A 19,227-nucleotide genomic window follows, 5' to 3' on the forward strand; every position below is an offset into this window, starting at 1 on the left:
AGGCACTGAGTCAGGCATAGTTTCTTGTAGTATCCAGAGATAATCTCTTGTATCTCTGTGGCATCTGTTGTTATTTCCCCTTTATCATTTCTTTTTGAGGTTACTAGAGATTTTACTTTTCTAGTTAGTCTGGGCAAAGGTTTATCTATTTTATTTATTTAAAAAAAATTTCATTAATTTTCTGCATGATTCTTTTGTTTTCAATTTCATTAATCTCTGATTTAATTTTGGATATTTCATTTCTTCTGCTGGGTTTAGGCTTAGATTGTTCTTCTTTTTCCAGTTCCATAAGATGGCTTGTGAGTTTGTTGATGCACTCTCTTTCTGTTTTTTTTTTTTTTTTTTTTTGTAGAGACAGAGTTTCACTTTATTGCCCTCGGTAGAGTGCCGTGGGGTACACGGCTCACAGCAACCTCCAGCTCCTGGGCTTAGGCGATTCTCAGTCCCTCCCGAGTAGCTGGGACTACAGGTGCCCGCCACAACGCTCGGCTATTTTTTTGTTGCAGTTTGGCCGGGGCTGGGTTTGAACCCACCACCCTCGGCATATGGGGCCGGTGCCCTAATCACTGCACCACAGGTGCCGCCCTCTCTTTCTGTTTTTCAGATGTGGGCATGTACAGCAATAAATTTTCCTCTCAGGACTGCTTTTGCTATATCCCACAGGTTTTGGTAGCTGGTGTCGTCACTGTTGTTATGCTCAAGGAAGTTAATGATTTCCTCCTTTATTTCTTCCTGCACCCAAATGTCATTCAGTGTAAGGTTGTTTAATTTCCGTGCCTTTGTGTGGGGTTGAACGTTTTTGTTGGAGTTGAGTTCCACCTTTAATGCCTTGTGATCTGAGAAGATACAAGTTAAAGTTTCAATTCTTTTGATTCTGTTGGTTTGTTTTGTGTCCCAGGATATGATTAATTTTGGAGAATGTTCCATGGGGCAATGAGAAGAATGTATATACTTTAGCTTTGGGATGGAGTGTTCTATATATGTCTATCAAGCACAGTTGTTCTAGGGTCTCATTTAAGTCCATTATGTCTTTGTTTAATTTCTGTTTAGAGGATCCATCCAGCTCTGTAAGAGGAGTGTTAAAGTTCCCTGTTATTATGGTGTTATAAGATATCATGTTGCTCAGACCAATTGAGGTCTGTTTCAAGAATCTGGGAGCATTTAAGTTGGGTGCATAAATGTTTAGAATTGAAATGTCTTCTTGTTATATTTTTCCCTTGACCAATATATGAAGTGCCCATCTTTGTCTTTTGACTTGAGTTGCTTTAAATCTAGTTGTATCTGAAAATAAGATTGCAACCCCTCTTTTCTTCTGAATTCTGTTTGCCTGAAAAATTGCCTTCTAACCCTTAACTCTGAGTTTTAATTTGTCTTTTGAGGCTAGGTGTGTTTCCTGCAGACAGCAGATGAATGGCTTGTGTTTTTTAATCCAATCAGCCAGTCTATGCCTCTCAGTGGGGAATTCAAGCCATTAACATTTATTGAGATAATTAATACGTGTAGTAGCATTCTATTCATCTTATTTTGTGAAAGTCTACTGCTTAGTTTTTATCTTTTTATTATTATTTTTTTTGAAACAGAGTCTCACTATGTCGCCCTCAGTAGAGTGCTATGGCGTCACAGCTCGCAGCAGCCTCCAACTCTTGAGCTTAAGTGATTCTCTTGCCTCAGCCTCCCAAGTAGCTGGGACTACAGGTGCTTGCCACAATGCCCAGCTATTTTTGTTGTTGTTGTTGTTGTTGTTGTTGTTGTTGTTGTTGTTGAAGTTGTTTAGCTGGCCCGGGCCTGGTTCAAACCTGCCACCTTTGGTTTATGTGGCTGGTGCTGTAAGCACTGTGCTAAGGGCACTTTATCTTTTGCATCATATGGAAGCTAGGTTCTGTCCTTTAATTTCTGGGTGCTTACTTTGCTGGTGGTCCGTTGTGATGGTCAGTGTGTAGAACAGGTTGAGGTATTACCTGTAGAGCTGGTCTTGTTGTGGCAAATTTCCTCAATGTTTGCATATCAGTAAAAGATTTTATTTCTCCATCAATCTTAAAGCTTAGCTTAGCAGAATATAGAATTCTGGGCTGGAAATTGTTTTGTTTAAATAGATTAAAGGTAGATGACCATTTTCTTCTGGCTTGAAAAGTTTCATTAGAGAAGTCTGCAGTCACCCTGATGGATTTGCTCCTGTAGATCAATTGGCACTTACTCCTGGCTGTTTGCAAAATCTTTTCTTTTGTCTTGCTTTTGGATAGATTCATCACGATGTGTCTTGGAGAAGCACTATTTGAATTGAGATGACTTGGGGTCCGATATCTCTCTGAAAGGAGTGTGTCAGAATCTTTGGTGATATTTGGGAAATTTTCTTTTTTTTTTTTTTTGTAGAGACAGAGTCTCACTTTATGGCCCTCGGTACAGTGCGGTGGCCTCACACAGCTCACAGCAACCTCCAACTCCTGGGCTTAAGCAATTCTCCTGCCTCAGCCTCCCGAGCAGCTGGGACTACAGGCGCCCGCCACAACACCCGGCTAGATATTTGGGAAATTTTCATTTATAATATTCTCCAGTATGGCTTCCATTCCTCTGGGCCATTCTTCTTCCCCTTTTGGGATATCTGTATCTCGTATGTTTGAATGCTTCATAAAGTCCCATAATTCTATCAGTGAATGTTCTGCTTTCTCCCTCTTCTTTTCTGCCTCTTTAACTATCTGAGTTATCTCAAGAGCTTTGTCCTCTACCGCTGAGATTCTTTCTTCTGCATGGTCTAATCTGTTGTTGATACTTTCTATTGCATCCTTAAGTTCCCTAATTGCTTCAATTCCTTTAGATCTGCTATATCCTTTCTATATTCTTCATACCATTCATCTCTTATTTGATTCTGTTTTTATATTTCATTTGGTTATTTTCCACTTTCTCAGCAATTTCCTTTATTGTTTTCAACATCTGTATTTTAAATTCCCCTTCTGTCATTTCTAACATTTCTTTATAGGTGGAATCCTCTGTAGTAGCTATCTCATGGTCCCTTGGGCGGTGGGGTTTGCTCTGGACTGGTTTTTCATGTTGCTAGGATTTTTCTACTGATTCTTCCTCATGAGTATTTTCTTTTATCTGTTTCCTTGCCCTAATTTTCCTTTCAGTTCCTCTTGCTCTTTAAGTTACTGTGCCTCTGGCCTAAGGTTTTGATGAGTCCTTTTAGTACAGAACAGTTCTCCATTGCTTTTTTCCTCCTCCTGGGGTCCAGAAGTCTCATGCTGTCTCCCTGCATCCCCAAAGGGATGTTTCTGGGCAGAGCTCACAAGCCAGAGATGCCTGGAGCTCTTCCCAATCTCACCATGCTCATTTGCAAAGAAGCTGTTACTGGCTGCCATATTGCTCCTCCCTCACTTTTTTTTTTTTTTTTCAAATGGGGAGTGTAAGTGCTTGTAAGAACAAAGTAGGACTGATGTGTGGGACAAGGATATGGACAGTAGGAGACGGTGAAGGGACCAAGGAACAAACCTTAGTATGCTTTTCTTCATTGCTTATAAATTGTAAAATATATTAAAAATTTGCCACTTAAACCATTTAAGTGTATAATTCCATGGCATTAATTATATTTACAATATTGTGCAACTATCACCACTATTTCCAAACTTTTTCATCACCCCAAATGGAAACTCTGTAATCATTATGTAATAACTTCCCATTTCGCCTTCCCCTCTGCTCTGGTAACCTCTATTATACTTTCTGTCTCTTAATTCACATAAGTGGAATTATATTCTATTTGTCATTTTATGTCTGGTTTATTTTACATAACAGTATTGTCCATCTTGTAGCATAGATCAGAACTTCGTTCCTTTTATGGCTGAATAATATTTTATTGTATAGATATGCTGCATTTTATTTATTCATTCACCTATTATAGGACACTTGGATTGTTTCCACCCTTTGGCCACTGCAAATAATACTGCAATGAACATTGGCTTATAAGTATCTATCTGAGTACCTATTTATAATTATTTTGCATAAATACCTTGGTGGGAATTGCTGGGTCATATGGGAATTCTGTCTAACTTATTGAGGAAGTGATAAATTGTTTCCAGTGTTAGCCACACCATTTTACATTTCCAGCAGCAAAGTATGAAGGTTCCAATTTCTCCACGACCTTGTCAACACTTGCTATTTTTCTTTTAAAAACCAGTCATATTTAGCAGTGGAGAGTTATGTATTATTTGCTTTTTAAAAATTTTATTGTAACTATCTAGTACTGTTGCCAAACCAAAAGAGGCTTGTCTGCCTGTCACTACAGCCAGACACGGAGACCAGGAAGGACCCAAGAAAGCTTAATGATAGAAAACCCAGTAAATCTGGAGAACAACTAGAGTAATCTCCCAAATCTGTTCTGTGCTTTCATTTCCAAAACAACAGTTTTATATACAAAAGTTCAAAGCAAAAACCATATTAGCCTTTCTCTTAAACTATAATAAACAATTATCATCAAAACCAAATGTTTTTCAATTCAAAAGTTAATCTCCTAAATCAACTGTCCTAACCTATTCAAGATATACATTTTTACAGTTGAAGCTACATTTACAAAATGATAAGAATGGAAAACATGGAGAAAACCTAGTATTACATAAACCGACAAAACCAGCTGTGTTATCTTGGCCCTAGCCTGACTAACTCCATCCTGTTCTCACTATCTGCATTCTCAGTAAGTGTGAGGTATTATCTCATTGTGGCATTTCCTTAATGGCTAGTGATGAACACGTGCTTCTTCTTGGCCATTGGGCATTTTCTTCGGAGAACTATGTAAGTAATTTGTCCATTTTTAAATTCAGTCCTTTCGTTGTTGAGGTGTAGGAGTTCTTTATATATTCTGTATTTTTATGAAAGTTTAATTACTTTTTATTGAAAACTGCACTGAATGCTGTGTTCACCTTTACAAAAAACAGTAATGATAACTCACACTAAAATAATATACTTCAGATAACCATTATTTTTGTTTGGGACAGTTTTGAAGTTTTCCTTTTGTGACAAAATAGGAATGTATGAGTGTGGGCATGGTGGCTTACATCTATAATCCTAGCAGTCTGGGGCGCTGAGGCAGATGTATAGCTTGATCTCAGGAGTTTGAGACCAGCCCGAGCAAGAGCAAGAGACCATTTCCACTAAAAAAGAAAAACTGGCTCAGCACCTATAGCTCAGTGGCTAGGGTGCTGGCCACATGCACCAGGGCTGGTGGGTTCGAACCCAGCCAGGGCCTGCCAAACAATAATGACAACTACAACAACAACAAAAATAGCAGGTACTTGCAGTCCCAGCTACTTGGGAGGCTGAGACAAGAGAATCGCTTAAGCCCAAGAGTTTGAGTTTGCTGTGAGCTATGATACCATGGCACTCTACCAAGGGTGACAAAGTGAGACTGTCTCAAAAAAAAAAAATAGAATTAACTGGGTGTTGTGGTGGGCACCTGTAGTTCCAGCTGCTCAGGAGGGTGAGGCAAGAGGATCACTGGAGCCCAACTGTTTGAGGTTACTTTGAGTTAGGAAGCCATGGCACTCTATCCAGGGTGACAGAGACTCTGTCTCAACCCCCTCCCCCCCAAAAATAACAACAAAGCAGGAATGTACATATGCAAAGGCTTAAGAAAGGCCATCTTTTAAAACCAAAATGCAATACATAATTCACAAAAGACCATGAATAGAACATGTAACTAGTTGACACAAATCTAATAGGGTTTGTTAAAATCAGTCACGTATAATACATATAATACATCTGAAGAGTTCTTGTATAAAATATCATGTGACAACTTTATCAATGTCTAAAAAAGTTGGTTTGTTCATAGGCGATCTGACACTATAAAGTGTTTCCTGATACATAAGGAACATTCTTGAACCCTTTATTTATTTATTGGCATCATCAGAGCTCACAGCAACTTCAAATTCTTAGAGTAAAGTGATCTTCTTGCCTCAGACTCATGAGTAGCTGGGACTATAGGCACTCCCCACAATGCCTGGCTAGTTTTCTATTTTTAGTAGAGTTGGGGTCTTGCTCTTGCTTGGGCTAGTCTGGAACTCCTGGGCTCAAGTGATCCACTGGTCTCGGCCTCCCAGAGTGCTAGGATTATAGGGGTGAGCTACTGTGCCCAGCCTGATGTCGGGACTCTTGATGTACCAAGAGTACATCCATTCTAGAGCAGGATGCTCAGGACATGCTGTGCCCAAGGGATAGAGAAAGAAAAAAAGGTCTATTGATTCTTTTTTTTCTATTTTTTTATTATTAAATCATAGCTGTGTACATTAATGCAATCATGGGGTCTATTTATTCTTTAAGTGATTCGATACACAGATGAAAAACTTAACAACAAGAGGCAGAAGTTGGTTGTTAATAAATCACATCCTAGTCTTTCAGCACTTCTGTAAACAGGCAGCTCTAGTTTTCTATCAATGATACATATGTCCAAGGTCAATTTCCTTTTCTCTTTGTTCATCTATTTTTCACTGTCTCTTGGTCCCAAATATATCTGAACGATTACCTTCCAGCATCCTCTGCTATTGCTTCTGATTGTCTCTGTGTTTTAAGGGCTGGGCTGGGTGTGGGAGGTGCTGGCAAGGATGCGCCTCTATAAGGATGATCCCTTACAGGGAACCACATCACCCCATGCCTTGTGGATACATGTATGTGGCACCATTGAGCTTGGGATGAGTTGCTTGCTGGTCTACTTCTGACCAAGGAGCTAAAGAGACAAAAATTCCCTGTTCGTACAGTTTCTTAAGCTTTCTGGGATATGACCTGTGATTGCCCAGTGGATCCCCATGGTAGTGGCCTCCCTCATCTCCAGTTAGTCCTGCTCATGATACCAGGCAGTACAGGGAGCACAGATAAGGTTTGGTGCATCTTCCAATGGACCATGAGCAAAGCTAATTGGCTCTTATCCATGCATATTGAGGGCTGCTCCTGGTATCCTGCCCTCCTGGAAGGCCTAGGCTAAGGCTTTCTTATCTACTAGGTCACTATGGGCTGCATTTATGAGAATGCCGTTTGCCTTATCTGCTTTATAGTAAAGTCATTGATGAGGTGGTGGTTAGGTACACTGAGACTGCAGTGCAAGGCAAAGTGGGCACTCTGATATAGCAAGTCCTGCAGGGTTTAGACCCTCTGCATGTCGAGGGACTGCTCTATCTGTAAAATATGATGCTGAATCCAAAGGTGCTGTCTTGAACAGCAACCACCTGCTGTGCTGTTAATGCACAAAGAAGGTCTGGCCGCCTGTCACTGTCAGCCAATATGCAGAAATGGGAATAGGTCCACCAAACTTGGTGTGTCCCGAAGGCCAGTGATTTGGAGAACAGTGAGAGTAGCTTCTCCAAGACTGTTCTTTTCCTCCATTTCCAGGGTCACAGTTTTATATATAAAAGTTAAAAGCAAGAACTCTACCAACCCTTATCTTAACAGTAATTAACACTTAACTGAAACAACAGTAATCACCATAACTTATGACCCATAATAAACGATAATTGACATGGCCTATGACCCAAGACAACATCTCTAATTCTAAAGTTAATCTCTAAATCAGTAGTTCTCAACCTGGGGGTCGTGACCCCCTTGGGGATTGAAGGACCCTTTCACAGGGGTTGCCTAAGACCATCCTGCATATCAGATATTTACATTATGATTCATTACAGTAGCAAAATTACAGTTATGAAGTAGCAACAAAAATAATTTTATGGTTGGGGGTCACCACAACACAAGGAACTATATTAAAGGGTCACAGCATTAGGAAGGTTGAGAACCACTGTCCTAAATCAATTGCCCTAAACGACTCAAGATAAATACACTTTCAGGTTAAAGCTGAATTTACAAAACAACAAGAATGGGAGATATGGCTCAGTGCCTGTATCACAGTAGTTATGGCACCGGCCACAAGCAGAAGGCTGGTGGATTCGAACCAGCCCAGACCAGCTAAACAATAATAACTGCAACAAAAAAATAGCGGGTATTGTGGCAGGCACCTATAGCCCCAGCTACTTGGAAGGCTGAGGCGAGAGAATCGCTTAAGCCCAAGAGTTTGGGTTAGTGTGAGCTGTGACACCATGGCACTCTACTGAGGGTGACATAGTGAGACTGTCTCAAAAAAAAAAACAAAAAAAGAAGAATGAGAGATATGAGGTAAAAGTCACGTAGGACCTACACCAACCAGACCAACAGACCAGCTGTATCATGCCAGCCCAAGTCTGACTGACTCCATCTTATTCTCACTACAAGTGCTTTCAGCCCAAACAAAGCCGGTGAGGCCCAGAGCCTCCCTGAAGATGCGGGCTGCTCCTGAGGCCAGCTGGCAGGTCAGCTCCATGCTCTCTGTACCCAAGTGCCCTCCCGCAGGAGTGGTATAGCCACACGTTCCACTGGTACAGGCTGAGGATCTGGCAGATGGTAGAATTGGCAGTTCATTGCACGGCTGCAGAGGGCTTGTTGCACACAGCGATCCCGAGCTTGCCGTAGTCTTGACGTCCAAGTTGTCATAGTCGCTGTCTATCCCCACAATCCCTCTCAGGGCCTTGAATTTCCCCGGTCTTCTGTGGCGAAGGTGATGGTGTGGTACATCACGGCGCCCAGGGCCTGGTTTAACACCTCCTCGTGGATCTCCCGAGTGGACTGGGCATCCCAGAGGCCCACAGGTCCTTCTGGGGTCGGCGTCCAGCAGCGCCACCACGTGGCCGGGTGCAGAGGCGGTTCACTATCTGGGGCGGATTCCCTCGCATATGGCGTTCCCTCGCAGCCTCTGCGTATGCACAGGGCTTTTCTTTATGGAGTTTTGCAACTCTCAGATTCAAAGGGCAAAGCGGTCCTCTGAGAACCTAGGGGAACTTACAGGAGTCTACGTGCCTTACGCCACTATGATGCAATATAAATCAGTCCACAAACTCGATAGTTTTACACGGTGGGCTGCATCTCTTTTTGAGGAAATATAGCTTCATCGATTCAGAACCATTTAAGGTGATGAAACCCTCGTCCCGGGTGGCGGGCGGCATCCTCGGCTGCAGCGGCTGCACGGCAGGGGTCTGAGTTAGCTCCCTCCCTGCTCTGGTCGCAACCAGCTCGTCAGGACTGCTCTCAAGACACCTTAAAATGACATGCACACCATATTCTGTATATTAAACCTCAGACATGTTGATATAGGACAAGTGGCATCCCAGCCAGCTCCTGGAGCTGGAAGGCGCGCGCCTCGGCCTTGGTGGTTTTGGTGGGTGGCAGCAAGCAGCGGAACCAGCGGGCTGGAGGTTGGGCAAGGGGGTCCTATTTCCTGGGCCTGGGAATGAAAGGGATTGTAGCCATTCATTTACGACCCAGACACGATGTCCCAGACACGCTAAATGTAACTACCCAGGGCCCCATGTGACACCCCCTTTGTCTACACCCCTAGACAAAGAGGCTGAAGAGACAGAGACAGACAGACAGCTTTTCTCTCCAGATTTGGGTTTTCTCCCTCGCCAGGAGCTCTGGCGCTTCTGTTTTCTTTTCTGTAAATAAATCCTGTCTTACCACTGATCTGTGGTCCGCAGATTCATTCTTCAAAACACCAAGACCAAGAACCTACTGAAGAGCGAAATTCTGATATCAATATGATTTGCAAATATTTTCTTCCATTTTCTAGGTTGTCTTTTCATTTCTTGACAATGTCCTTTGATGAACAGAAGTTTTCTATTTTGGGGTGCTCCTGAAGAGTTCACTTGGGCAGTTCCTAGGGTAGAGAGGGCCTTGCCCCTAGAAGAAGGTGTTGAGCCTCTTGGCTTGTTCTTTTTCGGCAGGACTGGTTGGGCAGCGGGAACTTGATGATGGCATGGTGGCATTGACCGCTGGCCCACAGCACTTGCTGGTGCACTCTCCTCCACCTTTATAATCTGGATGGAGCTGCCCGCAGCCCCATTACCTGCCAGCCCAGGCTCTGTGTTCCCGGTATAGGTTGTGGGTGCTGCTTGGGGAGGTAGCACAGCTAGATGCCTGAGTTCTTCACCCAAAATGGGAGCGTCCTCTAACACCTGTGAACTGGAGACAATTTTTAGCAGAAGACTTCATCTTCAACTGAGATATAAAGTACCAGAGTCATGAAGATTTGTATACAGCAGGGGGTTGGTGTGCAACTTTTGGGAGTAGGTAGGCAGCACCCCCACCACCTTGTACCCTTGCATGTACCCCCAGGTTTTGTTTTTTTTTTTTTTGTCATCCTGGGTAGAGTGCTGTGGCATCACAGCTTACAGCAACCTCCAACTCCTGGGCTCAAGTGAGTCTCCTGCCTCAGCCTCCCAAGTAGCTGGGACTACAGGCGCCTGCCACAACGCCCGGCTATTATTTGGTTGCAGCCGTCATTGTTGTTTGGCGGGTCCAGGCTGGATTCGAACCTGTCAGCTCAGGTGTACGTGGCTGGCTCCTTAGCCGCTTGAGCCACAGGCGCCGAGCCTACCCTTAGGTCTTCATGGACTCGTTCTGTGTCAGCCATCACCCACAAAAGGCTAACAACTTTTTATTTTAAATAATTACAGGCATATAAATTTACAAATATGGTACATAGAGTTCTTCCCATTATTTCCTCAAGAGTGATGTCTTAACCTAACTGTAACACAATTCCAAAAATAGGAAATTGACTTTGATACGATATTGTTAACTAAATTGCAGTCTCTTCTACTTGGCAGTGTTATTGGTGATATATGAGAGTATCAGTTGCACTATATCCTTGTCAACACTTGGTTTTCCCTAGGTCAAAAAGTTTTAATTTTGATGTTGCTCATGTCAAATCTTAGAATTCTTTGCCAAATCTGGGGTTATGAAGATTTAGACTATTTATCCATTTTGAGTTAATTTTTGTTTATGACTATGCAGTAGAGGTCCGATCTCAGTCTTTTACATGTAGAAATCCAATTTGCCCAGCACCGTTTGTTGGAAAGACTATTCTTTCTCCATTCAATGGACTTGATACCCTTTTTGAAAATCAGTTAACCTTAAATGTGTGGATTCTGGACTTTCGAGTCTATTCCATTGGTCTGTATGTCTGTTCTTATGCCAGTAACCCACTGCTTTCATTACTGTAGCTTTGCATGTAATAGTAAGTTTGAAATTGGGAAATGTGAGTTTTCCAACTTTGTTCTTTTTCAACATTGTTTTGGCTACTCAGGGCCCCTTGTAATTTTAATTTCATATTTCATATGAATTTGAGGACTGCCTCCTTCCTTCCTTCCTTCCTCTCTGTGACAGAGTCACTCACTGTCACCCTGGGTAGAGTACCACGGCATCATAGCTCACAGCAACCTCAATCTCTTGGGCTCACGAGAACCTCTTGTCTCAGCTCTCAGCCTTCCAAGTAGCTGGGACTACAGGTGCCAGCCAAAATGCCCAGCTAGTGTTTCTATTTTTAGTAGAGACAAGGTCTCACTCTGGTCTTGAACTCATGACCTCAAGCAATCCTCCTACCTTGGCCTCCCAGAGTGCTAGGATTACAGGTGTGAGTCACCACACCTTGCCTGTCTTTTACATTTCTGCAAAAAAGGCTGTTGGAATTTTGATATGGATACTCCATTTATTAAGCATTTTCCCCAATGTTCCCCTTCTCTGTCTGCCGGCTACACTGGCTTCCTTGCCCATCTTGACTTGCAGCCCACATACCCCTCAGCATCCCCTCTGGCTTTCACTCTTTCCTCAGGTATCTCCAGGGAGCTCCCTTCTTGGTGGCCTCTCCCACACAGCATCATCTCAGTGAGCCAAACCTGGAGGACCCACTCCACCTCCAAACACTTCCGCTATTAGTTTCCTGTGGCTGCTGTATCAACTTACTACAGATGTGACAGATTAAAACCTGGTTCTGGAGGGCAGAATTCTGCAATCATGATGTGGGCAGGGCCCTGCTCCCTCCAGAGGCTGTAGGGGAGATTACTTTCCCTGTCTCTCCCAGTTTCTGGTGGCTCAGGCGTGTTCCTTGGCTTGTGGCTGCAGCACTCTCATGTCTGCTTGCATGGTCACAGTGCCTCTTTCTCTTCATAGTCTCTGTTTTTCTTCTTCTGTTTTTTTTTGTAGAGACAGAGTCTCACTGTACCGCCCTGGTTAGAGTGCCATGGCGTCACACCGCTCACAGCAACCTCCAACTCTTGGGCTTATATGATTCTCTTGCCTCAGCCTCCCGAGTAGCTGGGACTACAGGCGCCCGCCACAACGCCCAGCTATGTTTTTCTTTATATATTTAAAAAATTGTGGTAAAAAAACACATAACATAAAATCTACCATCATAACCATTTTTGAGTGTATATTTCAGCATGTTAGGTATATACACATTGTTGTTGAATTATCTGTTTTTTGGGACAGAGTCTCACACTGTCACCCTGGAGTCATAGCTCACAGCAACCTCAAACTCTTGAGCTCAAGCAATCCTCTTGCCTCAGCCTTCCAAATAGCTGGGACTACATGTACCTGCCACAACACCCACCTAGTTTTTTTGTTTTTTTTTTTTTTTCAGTTTTTGGCCGGGGCTGGGTTTGAACCCGCCACCTCCTGCATATGAGGCCGGCGCCCTACTCCTTTGAGCCACAGGCGCTGCCCTAGTTTTTTTTTTTTTTTTTTTCCAGTAGAGACAGGATGTTTGTTGCTCCTGTTCCGGCTGGTCTTGAATTACTGAGCTCTAGCAATCCACTCAGCTCAGCCTCCCAGAGTGCTAGGATTACAGGTATGAGCCACTGCTCCGTGCCTTATTCACATTGTTTTGAAATGGATCTTCAGAACATTTTCGTCTTGCATATCTTTACTCATTAAACATTTCCCCTTGCCTCTAACCACTGCTAACCCCTATTCTTTCAATGTCTATGCTTTTTTACTACTTTAGACACCTTCATATAAATGGAATCATCTGGTATTTGTCTTTCTATGACTGACATATTACTTATGTTTTCCTTTCTTTTCTTTTTTTTTTTTTTTGAGACAGAGTCTCATTATGTCGCCCTTGGTAGAGTGCCATGGCATCACAGCTCACAGCAACCTCCAACTCTTGGGCTTAAGCGATTCTCTTGCCTCAGCCTCCCAAGTAGCTGGGACTACAGGTGCCCATCAAAATGCCTGGCTATTTTTTGTTGAAGTTCTCGTTGTTTAGCTGGCCTGGGCTTGGTTCGAACCCACCACGCTAGGTGTATGTGGCTGGCGCTGTAACCACTGTGGTATGGGCGCCAAGCCATTACTTATGTTTTCAAGGTTCGTCCATATTGTAGCATGGATCTCAATTTCACCCATTTTGATGGTTGAATATTCCATTGCATATATGTTTATTCACTCCTTGGTGGACATTTACATTGGTTCCACCTTTTGGCTATTGTGAATAATGCTGCTATGAAAATGGCAGTGCAGATTCCTCTTCCAGATTCTGATTTCAATTCCTTTGGAATGTACTCAGATATACCCTTTGGATATATACCCAGTGGGATTGGTGGATGACTCTTTTTAATTTTTTAACACTTGTTATTTTCCGTTTTTTTCCCCAATAATAGCCATCATAGTGGGTGTGAAGTATTTCTGTGTCTCTTATAAGGACACTTGTGATTGGATTTAGGGCCCACTTGGTTAATCCAGGATTATTACATCTCAAAATCCTTAACTTGATTACACGTTTAGATCCTCTTTTTCTGAGTAAGGTCACATTCATAGTTTGCAGGGATTCAAACATGGACATATCTTCTGGAGTCCACCACTGAATGTACTACACTTCTTTTCCTATTTTTTATTTGTTTATTGGAAGACAATAATCAAGATGGAACCATGAGGTCAAAGATTTTTGTCTGTTTTGGTTAGCACCGTGTTTCCATTACAACAGTGACTGGCACAAGTGCTGCTCAGCAAATACTGGTTGAATGAGTGAATGAGGATATGGCTGGCATAGACAAGGAGCTTAGAGAAAGATTGGCAGAAATTGTCCAACACCTTTGAGGGTAGATGTTTTGGGACCTGTGGAATTAGATTATCTAAGGTAAATTTTCTAAAGTGTGAAATACAATCTTTTTTTTTTTTTTTTTTTTTTGAGACAGAGTCTCACTGTGTCACCCTTGGTAGAGTGCCCTTGCTTCATAGCTCATAGCAATCTCTTGGGCTAAAGCAATTCTCTTGCCTCAGCCTCCCAGGTAGGTGGGACTACAGGCGCCCACCACAACGCCCTGCTATTTTTAGAAATAGGGGTCTCGCTTTTGCTCAGGCTGGTTTCAAACCTGTGAGCTCAGGCAGTCCACCTGCCTTGGCTTCCCAGAGTGCTAAGGTTATAGGCGTGAGCCACAGCACCAGGCTGGAATACAATCTTTTTAAGCTTATCCATCAGTTATGACAGATTTAAGGGTCCTCTTTAAGAAAAATAAATTAACAATTTCAAATACTATGTCTCACTAAAATGAATTAGGGTTCCTTGGAAAAGTAGCTGATTTTGTGTCTGGGGCAGGAAATGTACACAACAGAAAGCAAGAAATCCCTAAAGACTGCTAGGATTGTATCAAAAGGACACAAGAGCAACCAAATGTTTGGTGAGATAATGTGAACTTTAAAAAAGGACAATGACAATAACAGATTAAAGCACATCCAATTTATAAAAATCCATAGTTCATGATAGTACTGCCCCTCCTCACCGAAAGCCAAAATTAGTCACAAATAGAGGTTGCTGAGGTATCATTCCATCATTTAAAAAATTGATAAATAGGGCGGCACCTGTGGCTCAGAGGGGTAGGGCGCTGGCCCCATATGCTGAGGTGGCAGGTTCAAACCCAGCCCCAGCCAGAAACTTCAAAAAAAACAAAAAAATTGATAAATAGGCTCAGCACCCGTAGCACAGTGGTTTCAGCACCAGCCATAAATACCGAGGCTGGCAGGTTCAAACCCAGCCTGGGCCAGCTAAACAATGGTACCTGCAATAAAAAATAGCTGGGCATTGTGGCAGGCGCCTGTAGTCCCAGCTACTTGGGAGGCTGAGGCAAGAGAATTGCTTGAGCCCAAGAGTTGGAGGTTGCTATGAGCTATGAAGCAAGGGCCCTCTACCAAGGGTGACACAGTGAGACTCTGTCTCAAAAAAAAAAAAAAAAAAGAAAGACTGATGATAAACTTTATGATGGATGGATGATGCTAACAACCCCAGGACTAAGAGATACAATCCAGTATTACTAAGTGAACAACCACACATTTTGTACTTCCAGATGTGTCCCAACAGGTAGTATATAGTGCCAGCCATGAAAGGTTCTTAGAAAACAACATCGCCAAAACCCCCAAATTAAGTCTGAACCAATTAAGCCTGTAGTTAAGGATAAATACAGATTTTGTGGAGCCAGAAACTATACAAATTTTGGAGTCATCTTAAAGAAAAAAAGACAAAATTACAAATATGAAATTAGGACTACAGGTTCATGTAGGTGAGGGACTGAAGACTAAGCTGCATTAATTTCACTGTAAACCTTCCTAGCTCTAGATTTAATTCTCTGTTTACAGGACATTCTAGGAACAGAGAAACATGTTAAATAACTCATGAAGATACAATTAGCAAAACTCATAACATGAAAATTTTTTTTTGTCAAACGTTCCAGTTTATTCAGGAAGTAAATCGTATGAATAACAACAAGAAGAGAAGGGGAGTTGTTATACATTGAAAGAGACAATGCAGAAAAAGCTGAATTCAATAAAATTTGAATTCCCTTCATGATAAAAATGCTTAATAAACTAGGTATAGAAGGAAGATTCCTCTACATAATAAAGGCTATGTCTGACAAACCCAAAGTTAATCTTTTGCTGAAAGCTTCCTCTAAGAATTGGAACAAGACAAGGATGCCCACTTTCAACACTCTTATTCAACATTGGTGGAAGTCCTGGCCAGAGCAATCAGGCAAGAAAAAGAAAAGACATTCAAATTGGAAAGAAGAAAGTCAAATTGTCATTGTTTTCAGACCACATAGTGTTTGAGATTTTTTTTCTTTTTGGTTGCAGTTTTTTTGTTTGTTTTTGTTTGTTTGTTTGTTTTGGCTGAGGCCAGGTTTGAACCCACCACCTCCGGTATATGGGGCTGGTGCCCTACTCCTTGAACCACAGGCACCACCCAGTCTTTAGATCTTTTTTTTTTTTTTTTTGTGGTTTTTGGCGGGGGCTGGGTTTGAACCCGCCACCTCCGGCATATGGGACCGGCGCCCTACTCCTTGAGCCACAGGCGCCACCCGTCTTTAGATCTTTTATAGAAAAACCTAAAGGTTTTACCAAAAACCTCCTAGAACTGCTAAACAAATGCAGTAAAGTTTCAGGATACAAAATTAATATACCAAGTCAGTACCATTTCTATTCATGAACAATGAACTAGCAGAAAAATTCCATTTACAATAGCTACAAAAAATAAAACACATAGGAATAAACTTAACCAAGAAGGTGAAATAGCTCTAGAAGGAACACTACAGAACACCAATGAATGAAACTGAAGTAGGACTTATGTAAAAATATCCAATGTTCATGGATAGGAAGAATTAATACCGTTAAAATGACAACACTGCTAAAAGCAATCTACATATTCAGTGTAATCCTTTATCAAAATATCAATGACATTCTTCACCGAAATAGGAAAAAAATCCTAAAATTTGTATGGATCCACAAAAGACCCCCAATAGCCAAAGCAATCCTGAATAAAAAGAACAAAGCTGGAGGTATTACCCTACCAGACCTCAACATATATTACAAAGCTGTAGGAGCCAAAACAGTATAGTAATGGCATAAAAGCAGACAGAAAGTCCATTGGAACAGAATACAGAAACCAGAAATTAATTCACTTATCTATAGCCAACTTATTTTTGACAAAAATACAAAAACATCCTCTGGGGAAAGGACATTCTGTTTAATAAATTTGCTGGCAAAACTAGATATCCATATGCAGAAAAAAGAAACTACACTCTCACCTCTCACCCTATACAAAAATCAGCTCAAAGTGGACCAAAGTGGACTGTTGTCACAATACTAACAGAACAAAATACGGGGAAGTGCCTCAGGACATTGGTTTGGGAAAAGATTTTGTGAATAAGATCTCAAAAGCATAGGCAACAAAACCAAAAATAAACAAGTGGGATTATATCATATTCAAAAGCTTCTGCAAAGGAAACAATAGAATGAAAAGTCAACCTTCAGAATGGGAAAAATCTTTGCATATTACTCATCAGACAAGGGATTAATATACAGACTATAAAAGGAATTCAAACACCTCAACTGAAAAATAAAACAACTGAAAAAAACGGGCAAGTGTGGCGGGGCATGGTGGCTCACACCTATAATCCTAGCACTCTGGGAGGCCAAGATAGATGGATTGCCTGAGCTCACAGGTTTGAGACCAGCCCCAGCAAGTGTGAGATCCCATCTCTAAAAATAGCCAGGCACTGGGGCGGGCGCCTATAGTCCCAGCTGCTTGGGAGACTGAGGCAAGAGAATGCTTGAGCCCAAAGTTGGAGGTTGCTGTGAGCTATGACGCCATGGCACTCTACCAAGAGTGACAAAGTGAGACTCTGTCTCAAAAAAAAAAAAAAAAAAAGAAAGAAAGAAAAAGAAAAACAGGTAAGTGATTTGAACAGACATTTCTCAAAAGAAAACAAATGGCCAAAAAATACAGAACAAAAGTGTTCAACATCACTAATCATCAGGGAAATGCAAATGAAAGCCACAACGAGGTATCATCTCTCCCCAGTTAATATGACTATCATCAAAAAGACAAAAAATAACAAATACTGGTGAGGATACAGAGAAAAAGGAACTTTTTTTTTTTTTTTTGAGACAGACTCTCACTATGTCACCCTTAGTAGAGTACCATGGCATCACAGCTCACAGCAACCTCAAACTCTTGGGCTCAAGCAATTCTCTTGCCTCAGCCTCCTGAGTAGCTGGGACTACAGGCGCCCGACACAACACCTGGGTAAAAAGGAACTCGTAATCACTGTTGGTGGGAATGTAAATTAGCACTACCTCTTTGGAAAACAATATGGAGATTTTGCAAAGAACTAAAAATGGACCTACCATATGATCCAGCTACTGGGAAAATCCCATTACTGGGAATTTTTTCAAAGGAAAGGAAATCATTCTATCAAAGAGACACCTACACTCCCATGTTTATCGCAGCAGTCTTCACCACAGCCAAAATACGTCAACCTAGGTGTCGAACAACAGATGAGTGGACAAAGAAAATGTGCATGTATGTGTATATATGTGTATGTGTACACAATACGATTCGGCCATAAAAATGAAATCCTGTCACTTCTGACAACATGAATGGAACTGGAGAACATTGTGGTAAATGAAATTACCTAGAAAGGAAGTTAAACACTGCAGTTTTCACTTATGTGTGGAAGCTAAAAGAAAATTGATCTTATAGAAGTGAAAAGTAGGGTAAAGGCTGGGAAGGGCAGGGGGAAGAGAAGGATAGGGAGAGATTTGTTAAAGGATATAAAATTAGCTGGGCTCGGGCGCCAGCCCCATATGCCGAGGGTGGCGGGTTCAAACCCAGCCCCGGCCAAACTGCAACAAAAAAATAGCCGGGCGTTGTAGCAGGCGCCTGTAGTCCCAGCTGCTCGGGAGGCTGAGGCAAGAGAATCGTATAAGCCCAAGAGTTAGAGGTTGCTGTGAGCCGTGTGACGCCACGGCACCCTACCAGAGGGCAGTACAGTGAGACTCTGTCTCTACAAAAAAAAAAAAAAAAAAAAAAGACAAAATTAGCTGGGCTCATGCCTGTAATCTGAACACTCTGGGAAGCCCAGATGGGTGGATCACCTGAACTCAGGTGTTGGGAGACAAGCCTTAACAAGAGCCAAACCCCATCTCTACTAAAAGTAAAAAACTGAGCCGAAGAGTTCGAGATTGCTGTGAGCTATAGTGGCATGGCACTTTACCCAGGGCAACAGACTGAGACTCTGTCTCAAAAAGAAAAAAAATTACATTTAAATAGGAAGAATAAGTTCTAGTGTTCTATACCTCTTTAAGCTAAAACTATACTTAACAGTGATAAATACTTCCAAATAGCTAGAGGATATCAAACTTCCCAACACAGATAAATGATAAATGGTTGCGATTATGGATATGCTAATTGCCCTGATCTGATCACTATACGTAATATATTGAAACGTGTACCCAACAACTGTCAATTTAAAAAAATTTAAAAAGGGCAGCACCTGTGGCTCACTGGGTAGGGCGCCAGCCCCATATACCGAGGTGACCGGTTTGAACTTGGCCCAGCCAAATTGCAGCAAA

Source organism: Nycticebus coucang, chromosome 11, assembly GCF_027406575.1.
Source record: "Nycticebus coucang isolate mNycCou1 chromosome 11, mNycCou1.pri, whole genome shotgun sequence".
NCBI lineage: Eukaryota > Metazoa > Chordata > Mammalia > Primates > Lorisidae > Nycticebus > Nycticebus coucang.